We start from the raw sequence: 10,605 nt of genomic DNA, 5'->3' as shown, positions 1-10,605 counted from the left end.
AAGTATAATGCAACAATAAGTTTATGGATTGTAAAGTGGAATGCAGTATTAAATTTATGGATTGTAAGGTGCAATGCAACATGAAATTAACTAATGTTGATATTCGCTACTGAGGCATTGCTTGGCCTTGGGCCATTTTCAAGGTGCATTTTTTAGTTTTCCACTGCAAGGCCTCTTTTCCTGTAATGTCATGGAAAAGAAACTTACAACTTCGTGATTAAGAAAAAGCATGTGAATCATTCATTTTATAGAATATCAAACGTTTATTGGACTTCGGGTTCCTTCAGCTCCCTCGCAAGCGTGGACGACAGGCTATTCTTTATGTAGCCGACGCTCGCTGATGGAAATTTGGAGCATGTGTAGTCTGGAAAAGATATACAGCATAAGATTACCAGTGCATACAGAATTTTCAGACTTTCTAGTAAATGAATAACACATTGAAGTCCTATGCTATGTCTCAGTTCAAGCCACACTGCTAGTGGAAGTCATAAACCCTCGTCACACAGTTATTTAGGTATACATTGTGTACTTAGCCAGGGTCTGCAGTTATCAGGTGTGCACCACGATGTTGTAAAGAGTAGAGACAGAATGAAAAAGTTATGGGGTTTTACGTTCCAAAACCACTTTCTGATTATGAGGCACGCCGTAGTGGAGGACTCTGGAAATTTCGACCACCTGGGGTTCTTTAACGTGCGACAGAATGAAGATAAACATCTCAGTACTGGTGCCAAGCTCTTTCGCATGCATAAAGACAGGTCAGAGTGTTAGCAGCTATTCAGTGGAATCTTATAATTCATTTGCACGTACAGTTAAGCCTGTGTGACGAAGCTGGTAAAATCACCCCTTTACTTCATTGCATAAAAATGTTTTTGACTGAAAATTTCACTTTTTGTAAATTTAATTTTCGTCACCGTCAAATTTTTTTACCCAAAAGAGCACGTAAACCTTATCAAATTATCGGGCAATCGGATAAAATGAACTTCAATGACAAAGAAAGTTGAAGTTTCCCCCAAAAGTGGTAGCAGTGCTTGCAACACCGAAGTATCACTCAACTACATGAAGGCTAACAGGCGTTGACATGCAGCCTTGTTGGTAAGGCACACCTAAAGGGTCCCTGAAACAGTCTAGTAAAGCACTGCACAACAAGCTGTGTAAAGAGTCTCATATTAAAGGGACCCTGAAACGAGTTTGATGATTTTGTACAAACATACTGAACCGTTCGAGTATAGGTCCTTCTGATCATTAATTGACGCATCTAAGTGCTCGGGGTAAAGCGCGTAATTTATTATAAGGTCTCAAAAATTTATACCGCTGCTGATCACAGCACACCACGCGACTGAATATTCAGCTGCCCTTAACCATTTGATGTAAATTGCCCTAATGATGCTAGTAGGGTGAGCTGTCCGACTGGCTGCCCAGGGTGCTTCATCAATAATTTTTCTAACTTTATGTTGAACAAATGTTTGCAATAGTAGGAATGTTAGTTAATTTGTTTCTATAAAAAGAAAGTAACAAAGAATGCACACGAACAATTTCTCGCTACACTTAAGCACTTCCGGCACACAGCAAGTGTCGTCTGCTTGTATTACAACATGCTCCATTTTGACGAGAGCTCCACGGGCAGTGTCAGTCTGTCTTTTCGCGAGAACCGTGATTCGCCTCTGTTGCATTGAGGGCTGCAAACGTAGCAACTGGCAATATGTCAAGCTGCAACATTGTGTCCCTCTGCAAGGCAGAAGACAAGTGGAGTGGCTGCAGCGTATCGGACTGTCGCTATCCAGTTGGTGAAAGGATGTGCGAGTTTGTAGCCGTCACTTTGCACAGGAGGATTACTACTACAATAGCATTTCACGAGTCCGGTATTCAAAAAAATGCAAGCACATGGAGACAGGGCCTGGCTGTTTGACTGCCGTTTCACAGGATGAGCAGAAGCGCAAACTGCATGGTGCAGTCACCTTGTGGCACAGAGATCAACCAAACACAGTAGCAGTAACGAAGTGTATTCTTCTATGCTACTGGTGTAAATGTTTAAAATGCTTTACACTGGGTTATAGCAATATTAGCTCTTTGTTTGGCAGGTTAAGCTCTGCGCCAACAGGTGGCTAGACCGTGCAGACCAATCAGTTCACTCATGTACGTCTACGCTAAAGTTCCTTCATCAGCTTGAGTTTATACCTCCAGCCATCTGTCGAAATGCCCAGCTCACCTGTGGTTACCGGAATACCAGACACGTTCGGCGCTGCGACAGAATGCTCACAATGCATGCTGCTTCAATAGCTCTCGCTTGGGGTGGAGTACCAAACAGCTGGTGGAGAGGTTGGAGAGGATGTGCAGGCTCGATCATTGAGAACCGGAAGTAGACGACATGTGCCATCCTGATGCAGAGCCAGCGAAGGCAGAGCTTATATCGCCCCGATCACTTGGCAAACGAGTTGAGGAGGAAATGCATGGCTATGGAGGAGGGTAACTTGTAATCGTCCGTAGCTCTCTTAATATGCAATGCTTCACACAAATTGTGGTCTGAATGATTAACTTTAGCGGTATCCTACGTGTCTACAAAATTTGTCCGAACCGTTTCGGGGGCCCTTTAAGAGAGCTTTGGCCAATTACATGTTACCCTCCTCCATAGCCATGCTTTTTTTTTTCAATTCACCAGACTAAGCTCCGCCTTCACTGGCTATGCATTGTGATGGGACATCGTGTCGTCTCCTTCCGGTTGTCTTGTAGCCGGCATACCAAGCCTCTCAAACCTCTCTGCCAGCCGCCTGTCAAAGCAGCATTGTTGCAAGCATTCTGTTGCACACCAAGCGTGTCTGGTACTCCAGTGACCTGAGGCAAGCTTTCGACATTTTGACAGATAGTTGGAGGTGTAAACTAAACGATCTCCATACTACTATTGCTGTGATAAGGAGCTTTAGCGTAGACATCCGTGAGCGGCCTGATCGCTCTGTATGGTCGAGCTACCTGGTGGTGCCGAGCTTAACAAGTCAAACTAACAGCTAATATTGTTGTAACCAAGTGCAAAACTTTTTAGACATTTAAAAAAACAACATGTTCATAATTACATTCCTGCCAAAATTTTACACCAGCAGCAAAGCAAAATACACTTCGTTACTGATATACCAGTTCTGCGTTTGGCTGAGCAATATACTACTAGATGGCTGCACTATGCCGGCCACTTCACTCGCATGTTGGCCTTGCAGAAGGACACAATGTTGCACCTGGACATGTCGCTGATTGCTACGTTGCAGTCCACAAGGCAATGATGAACCATGGTGCTTGCGAAATGACAAATTAAGATCAATGCAGACCACGCAGCTTGCGTCAACACGAAGTACACTGTAACACAAGCAAATGACACTTCCTGTGTGCCAGAAGTGCTTGAGTCTAGTGATAGATTCAAGCACTTCTGGAGCATTCAGGTCCTTGAGCATTCTTTTTCTGTTACATTTATTTTTTTATAAAACAAATTATCTAACATTCCAACTATAGTGAACATTTGTGCACCATAAAGTTGGAAAAATTATAAATGGCGCACCCTTGGCAGCAAATCAGATAGCTTGCCCTACTGACGTCATATGGTCATTGTGCGTGACTTAGTCAGGGGTGGCTGAAAACTCAGACTGGTGCCACTGCAATAGGGAGCGATGCACATACTTCAAACCTTATAATAAATTACACAGTTTACACGGACTGCTTAAATGCTTCATTTAAGGATCAGAAGGGCCAACCCTAACTCATTCCATTTGTACAAGATCGTCAAAATCCATTTCAGGGTCCCTTTAAGATTGCAGGTTGAATTGTGAAGTGTGTGAGCATGCATTGTTTGTCAAGAAAAGAACTATTTTCTGAACGTGATTTACATTCATACAAAATTGTGCACCTGTTGTTAATAAGGCACTGGTTGAAGCAGGCGCTTGTACTCGTCTACTTGCTTGTCCCTGTGATAAATGTGCTCAAACAATCTTAACTAAGAAATTTCATAGTTTTACCGGCCATATAAATTGCAGGAAATATTCGCTTATCAATTAAATGAGCAAGCATCATGTCACATGTGCACACACAGGCAAACATGAGCAGATCTCACTCAATGACCGTGCCCCTACTGTAGCAACACTGCAAACAGAGGGGAGAAAATGCTATGACCTCTTCATTCAATGCCTTTCTACTACATATGCGCAAGGACTGCAGATATGCGTGGCTGTGCACTGTCAGTGTATGCACCGCCACGGCTTCACACCCTTGATAATGTTACCGTGCGGAGTTAGCTAAAGAACACGTGCAGAGGTTTATCGGCCATACACCACAATAATTGAAAAAGTGCAAATATTCGAAAGATGTCTTTGCATGCACTGGGGCATGATTTGTGCAGCATTTCAGCAGGTAGCATGTGCTATGAACAGTTGCTGCTTATATTAATGTAAGGAATGAACAATGTTGAGAAGACAGTACAAATACAATACACATGCCAAACTGCAAAAATCAAATCAGCCACGTATAGACACCAAGAGGGCTTCCCACCTATGCTGGCGCATAGACTGCAATTTGCAGTTGTACCACTAGGATTGACATACATACCAATCACAGCTTGGACACGAACAGGGTCCAAGGCCTCTTTTAGTGGTTGGTTGAGGTGCAGATTGCTTTTTCCGCCCAGGAGTGTTTTGCCCCTTAATTCTTCTACCGTGAAGACATTTCGCAAAAGAGCCCTCGCAAATTTGCCAGGGCCACTTTCACAAGCTCGGCAAAGTTTGTCGAGGGTGCCTTGCTCGACGCTTACGCCATGCCCAATTTCCACCTGGGAACATAAAAATAATCATTTGGGAGCTGTATAGCCAATTAAATTTTGCAGAGTAAGAGATTTAGAATTTGCTGGTAATGACATATCTAAAAAAAATTGTGCTGTTTTACGTGCCAAAACCACGATCTGATTATGAGGCATGCTGTAGCAGGGGACTCCTGAATAATCTTGACCACCTAGGGTTCTTTAACGTGCACCTAAATCTAAGTACACGGGTGCTTTTGTATTTCATCCCCATCGAAATGCGGTAGCTGTGGCCGGGATTTGATCCCGCGACCTCGTGCTTAGCAGCCCAACACCATAACCACTAAGCAACCACTGCGGGTGACATATCTAGGAACAAATAGCAAAGCTTAAAGGAGAAAAACAATGTGGTAATCTGCAGCAGTTACTGACATGACTTGCAGCAGCAAGTTGTTTTCATCCAGAATCATTTTGCTTTATCATTTCTACACTTAAATAAAAAAATACAAATAACTTTCCCTATGCTTTCCTTGGCTTACCTGCTGGTTTCACATGATTGTGTTTAACAAAATCAGGCCCCTCAGTGCTCTTTGCCGTTAATTTCATAGTGAAGGTCTTGAATCAGGAAGGTTTGATGTCTTCAAGTAGCACACAAGTTTATTGGTCAGCTGCCTACTCATAAAGTTCATGTACTATGCGTCGCCATTGGCCAAAAGGATGGTCCACATCCAATGGATTGGCCTAAGTAGCACTGGCTAACACTCCGAGGGTTACACATACATAAATACGCAAGAATCAACTAGCACAATTTGTAGTGCAGAGGTTGTAGGTTCGGCTCCCACCGGAGGCCAGTTTGGTTTTTCTGGCACTTTCATATCCACTTATCATTTCTACAAACAGCATAAAGGCACGGGAAAAGCTCAAGTGCATAATACTCTGATGACCACCATAGCCCTCAATATCGGGTCACTTTTTTTTCTCATGGAACACCAAAGTGACATGTATCAAGTGAAATTGTGCAGTCTCATGACATTAATGTTACTGTCTGGTGATCGTGTAAGCTATCAGTGGCTTAAAAAGGTTCGAACGCTAGCTCATTGCCACAAATTCATCAAATAGTGCTAAAAAACACGGATGAGAAAGGAAGACAGGATGAGTGCTTTTTGGCAATAGTAAGTATAGGTTCAGACATGGATGCTACACAGCACATATTATATTAGGACTATACGTGATGTTTCTAGCCAGAAAGAAAAGTGCATAATTACAGTGAAGACAGTGACAAGTTTTCTCAGGGGTCAATCCTAATGTGTGCTTTCACAGACAAAATTGATCATGAAAAATGCAGCCTAGCAAAGAGAGGTCATCCTGCTCCCTCACTTTTTAAATAAACAGCAATTGCTGATGATGCACTGCTATACCGATGTGCATGTTCTTGTCTTCAACACAACTTGAAGAGACTTGGTGCTTGTAAAGAACAAGTTTAAGGATACGGCAAAAATTCATTTTTCTGACAGTATCATTTCATGCATTTATGACGTTAGCCAAGACAGTGGATACAATAGATATATGTACCTTTGGGCAAGCAACAACGGCTCCAGCCGTCTGGTCAGCTTGGTTCTCAACTTTTCCAAGAACTCTTTTTAGTCTTTTCACTAATGTGGCAGCCTCTGCAAAATACATTGGTTACAAAATTATGGAAGCAATCACTTATGGTTCTTAAGTATATCACAAAAGACAGGTGCTTTTGGTTTTGCCAGTCAAAATGCAGCCACTGAGGCATGGCAGCATGTGAAATGAAATTGGAAATGGATAAATGCATAAGTTACCTAGAATGAACAAGCGACCACTTGCTACTTTGTTCATTTTATGGTGCTTTCTGCTGTCCCTTTCCAAGTCTTCGTGCGAGTGGATGCATGCACATTTTATTGCTTTTCTCTCATCCTTTGATCTCGTTATATATTGAGCCTGTAGTACTAAAGACGAGCGTTACTGCGCCATAAGTAGAGGGTAGTGCAAACAGATTTTATGTAGATTTTTTCAGTGCTGGGATGGTACGAGCCACTTCAGTCAAGCAGAGCTGCTAATTATATCTATTTACCCTCACGTCGCTGTCTACTAATCGCCGGCTCGTCATCCTTACACAGTACTGGGCAGCATAATCACACCAACTTGTTTGATATTTAGGAGAATATAATGCAATTATTCTTTTGTTAATTATTGCATTCTGCCCAATTCTAACTAGTTTTACACAGGTAGTCAGGTAGGGAAACACGCCGGTATCAATGCAGTTCCCAATGCTGTGTAAGAGCACCAACCAGGAAATTAGCAGACAGTGACATGCGGGTCATAACCACCCTAGCAATGAAGCATCACCTTGGACTAACCTCTCTTTATTGCTACAGGAGTGCCTGTATCCATGCACTCTGTCTTTGGTTCCAAGAGGCTTCTTGAAGTGATGAGATATATTGTAAATTTCGAGACCGGTTGAAGAGCACTCGAAAATTCTTTTTCCCCATTTAAACAAAAAATTATTCTATTAAAGATTTTCAGTTTATTAACAATGCAATGAGCTATCACATGAGGCAGTGTTTTGCATATTTTTTGGCCCATTCATTCTTAAATTAGCAGATCGTATCAGCTCTCTTGAGTGGTCGTCACCTGTGTGCACTGTTGTACCATATTTCATCCAAGCCCTGTTTTTTTGCACTGTATAGGTCCTGACCACTTGGCTGATGCAAGCTTTAAGCTTTTGCAGAAAAAAATACTAAATACAGACCATTTTAATGCCTTTTGATGGCTTATAAAAAATTCTATAAATGAAAGACAATCAGCGAATGCATTACGGTGTAAAGCTTCTTTCTCTTCACTATCCTGAAAAATTTTGGTGTGCTCTCACAACAAAGAAAAAGTGTTCTTGCCAGCGCCCTAAAAAATTATGGGGTTTTACGTGCGAAAATCACTTTCTGATTATGAGGCACGCCGTAGTGGAGGATTCCGGAAATCTCGACCACCTGGGGTTCTTTAACGTGCACCTATATCTAAGCACACGGGTGTTTTCGCATTTTGCCCCCATCGAAATGCGGCCGCCGTGGCCGGGATTCGATCCTGCGACCTCGTGCTCAGCAGCTTAATAGCCACTGAGCAACCACGGCCGGTTTGCCAGCGCCTTTTATGACATATAGTTCGGCACTTTAGGACCAAATTCACATGGTAATAACGGAAGTAAAAACCTTTTCGTTGAAAAACATGTTTCATGAAATTATTTTTTTCTTATTTTGAAGGGTCTCCAACTTCTTTAAAAGCAATGGCAAGTGGTTAAGCACCAAGGTTAGGTCAGCTGCCATGGGGTGACTGTATACACTGTAAGAAAAGTTTGCACCTTTTGAGTGCCCCTTCTGCCACATAATAATAATCATCATCTGCCTTGATGTGTTTCCCTGCTTTAACGCTGCGAGCCCGGTACTTTCCAGTAACAAACGGCATGCGTGTTATCAGCATGATAGCCTTCCCGACAGGAAAGTAGCGGGCGCGGCGTTTACAAAAAAGGAAGAAACGCATCAAGGCAGATTACGATTACTGTTGTGTGGCAGAAGGGGCACTCCGAAGCGTGTAAGCTTTTCTTAGAGTGTATACAGTCACCCCATGGCAGCTGTCCCAACCTTGGTGCTTGACCACTTTCCATTGCTTTTAAAGAAGTTGGGGACCCTTCAAAATAAGAAAAAAATCAATTTCATGAAACATGTTGTTGTGTGGCAGAAGGGGCACTCCAAAGGGTGTAAACGTTCCCTAGGGTGTAATGTTATGGCAACATATGTTGAAAGGCTTTTTACCAGAAATGTAATCATGCTCTTCTGCCACCCGCTTCAGCCGCTCCACTTCATCTTTCAATTATTTGTTCTCTTCTTGCAGTGCCTTTATTTGAAAAGCACAGGTGCTGCATGGGTTGATCTGAAATTAAGAAAAAGCATCTATTTTTCAAAGACAGAAGGAACAATTGGTTTAGCGGCAGCACGCACACAAAAATTATCTGCGGGCAGTGCATTTTCACAGACTTTCTTTGAAGTTATCCACATGAAACCTTTTACAAACACCACTTAATTCAATATTGCCAATGGTAGTTGACAAACTACTGAAGCACCATCAAATCCGGCCTTTGGCAATACCAGTTATTCGGTTGCTTGATTCACAAGGTATTCAAAGCCTAAAACTGGACAACCAGTGATTGGTTAGCCTGCATGGTTGTTTGATGAATAATATGTCAATGTTAGGATGTCCCAATTCTTTTTTTGTTTATTCCACACCGTTTCAATGGCAACCAACCGTTTCAAACAGTTTCAATGGCAACCTTACTTATTATTTAAATATCTAAAGAAAAAGACAATGATCCCTTGCGTATCCTGTGTCAGGTCCTGTACATACTTGAGCGAATTTTTATTTGTACAAGGGTTGATCCAGAAATAAGGTTCCCAAAGAGCTCCAGCCACACAGGAAGGTGCGAGGCAAAATCCGGCCACACTGATGCATGCGGCTGTTCCCCCACTCTCGACTCCCCCCAGCCGCGCTTCGCTGCACCGCTCATTCTTGGCTCAGCAGCCGTACGATATGGAGGTTCCCATTGTTGATCCCACCAAGTGCGAGATTCATTCCATAATTCGCTTTTTACACGCCAAAGGAACTCCACCCATGGATATTCATTGTCAGTTCACAGAGGTGTATGGTGACAAGTGTATGTCCAAACACATCCGCAAGTGGGGCAGGCAGTTTAGTGCCGGTCAGAAAGAAGTCCGCAATGAAGAACGGAATCGGAAGACCGTCAGTTTCGATGGTGGTTATTGAGATGGTCCAACGCGAAGTGCTTCAAAACAGGAGGATGACCGTCCGTGAACTTGTTGCTCAGATTCCTGGGATTTCTTATGGTACAGTGGAAAAAGCTTTGACTGAGAAATTGGGGTAACACGAGTGCTGTGCTCGATGGGTACCGTGGCTATTGACATCAGAGCGCAAGGAGAAACCCCTTGACTGTGCTCGCCAATTTCTTCAACAGTGTCAAGATAACGAAGGGTGGTTGGACTCCACTGTTACAGGAGACAAAATGTGGGTGCATTTCACTCCCGAAATGAAACTAAAATCCAAATACTGGTGTCATCCAGTCACCAGTTGCAAAAAAATTCAAACAAACTCCTTCTGCTGGCAAAGTCAAGACCAGTGTTTTTTGGGATCATAAGGGGATAGTGCTGAACGATTTCATGGAACGTGGGACAACAATCAACTCAGTCAGTTATTGTACAACACTAAGAAGACTAGGGCAAGCTATCCAGAACTGCCTGCGAGGATGACTGGCAGCCGGTGCAATGCTGCATCACGGCAACACCCCACCTCACGTCTCCCGCCAAACCCAGGAACTTTTGACAAAGTTTGGTTTGACTGTCATGCCTCACCTACCATACAGTTCAGGCCTTACACCTAGTGATTATCACTTGTCCCCTAAGTTAAAGGAACATTTGAGTAGCCGATGCTTCCGGAGCGACGATGAAGTCAAAGCGGTGAAACGCTTCTTCAACGGGTTGGTGGCAGAGTTCTACGACATTGGGATATAGAAGTTGGACCAGTCTACAAAAATGCATAGAAAAACATGGCGATTATGTAGCAAAATAGAGCAAGGTTTGATCTTTCCAATGATGTAAATTTCTATGAGAATGAACAATGTTGTCCATTTCTAAAATTGATGGGAACCTTGCTCCTGGATCAACCCTTGTATTTACTTATACAGAAAGAAGTGACGAGCATGGCCGGTATTTTGTAACGACGCCTTTTCTCAATGCCAATGTCTTTAGTGCATA

General features: G+C 42.9%; 1 long non-coding RNA gene across 1 annotated transcript; it reads right to left on the bottom strand.

Moving 5' to 3' along the window:
* Window positions 1–281: 281 nt before the first annotated feature.
* Window positions 282–6,441, bottom strand: LOC139051850 (uncharacterized). The gene is made up of 3 exons (XR_011509579.1): window positions 6,338–6,441; window positions 4,579–4,798; window positions 282–364 (listed from the first exon to the last, which is right to left on the bottom strand). It is a non-coding gene; the product is annotated as an uncharacterized lncRNA (long non-coding RNA).
* Between the last annotated feature and the right edge of the window lie 4,164 nt (window positions 6,442–10,605).

The sequence above is a fragment of the Dermacentor albipictus genome, unplaced genomic scaffold, assembly GCF_038994185.2.
Source record: "Dermacentor albipictus isolate Rhodes 1998 colony unplaced genomic scaffold, USDA_Dalb.pri_finalv2 scaffold_15, whole genome shotgun sequence".
NCBI lineage: Eukaryota > Metazoa > Arthropoda > Arachnida > Ixodida > Ixodidae > Dermacentor > Dermacentor albipictus.
The sequence above is the reverse complement of the archived record's forward strand: the minus strand, read 5'-3'. Positions and strand labels throughout refer to the sequence as shown.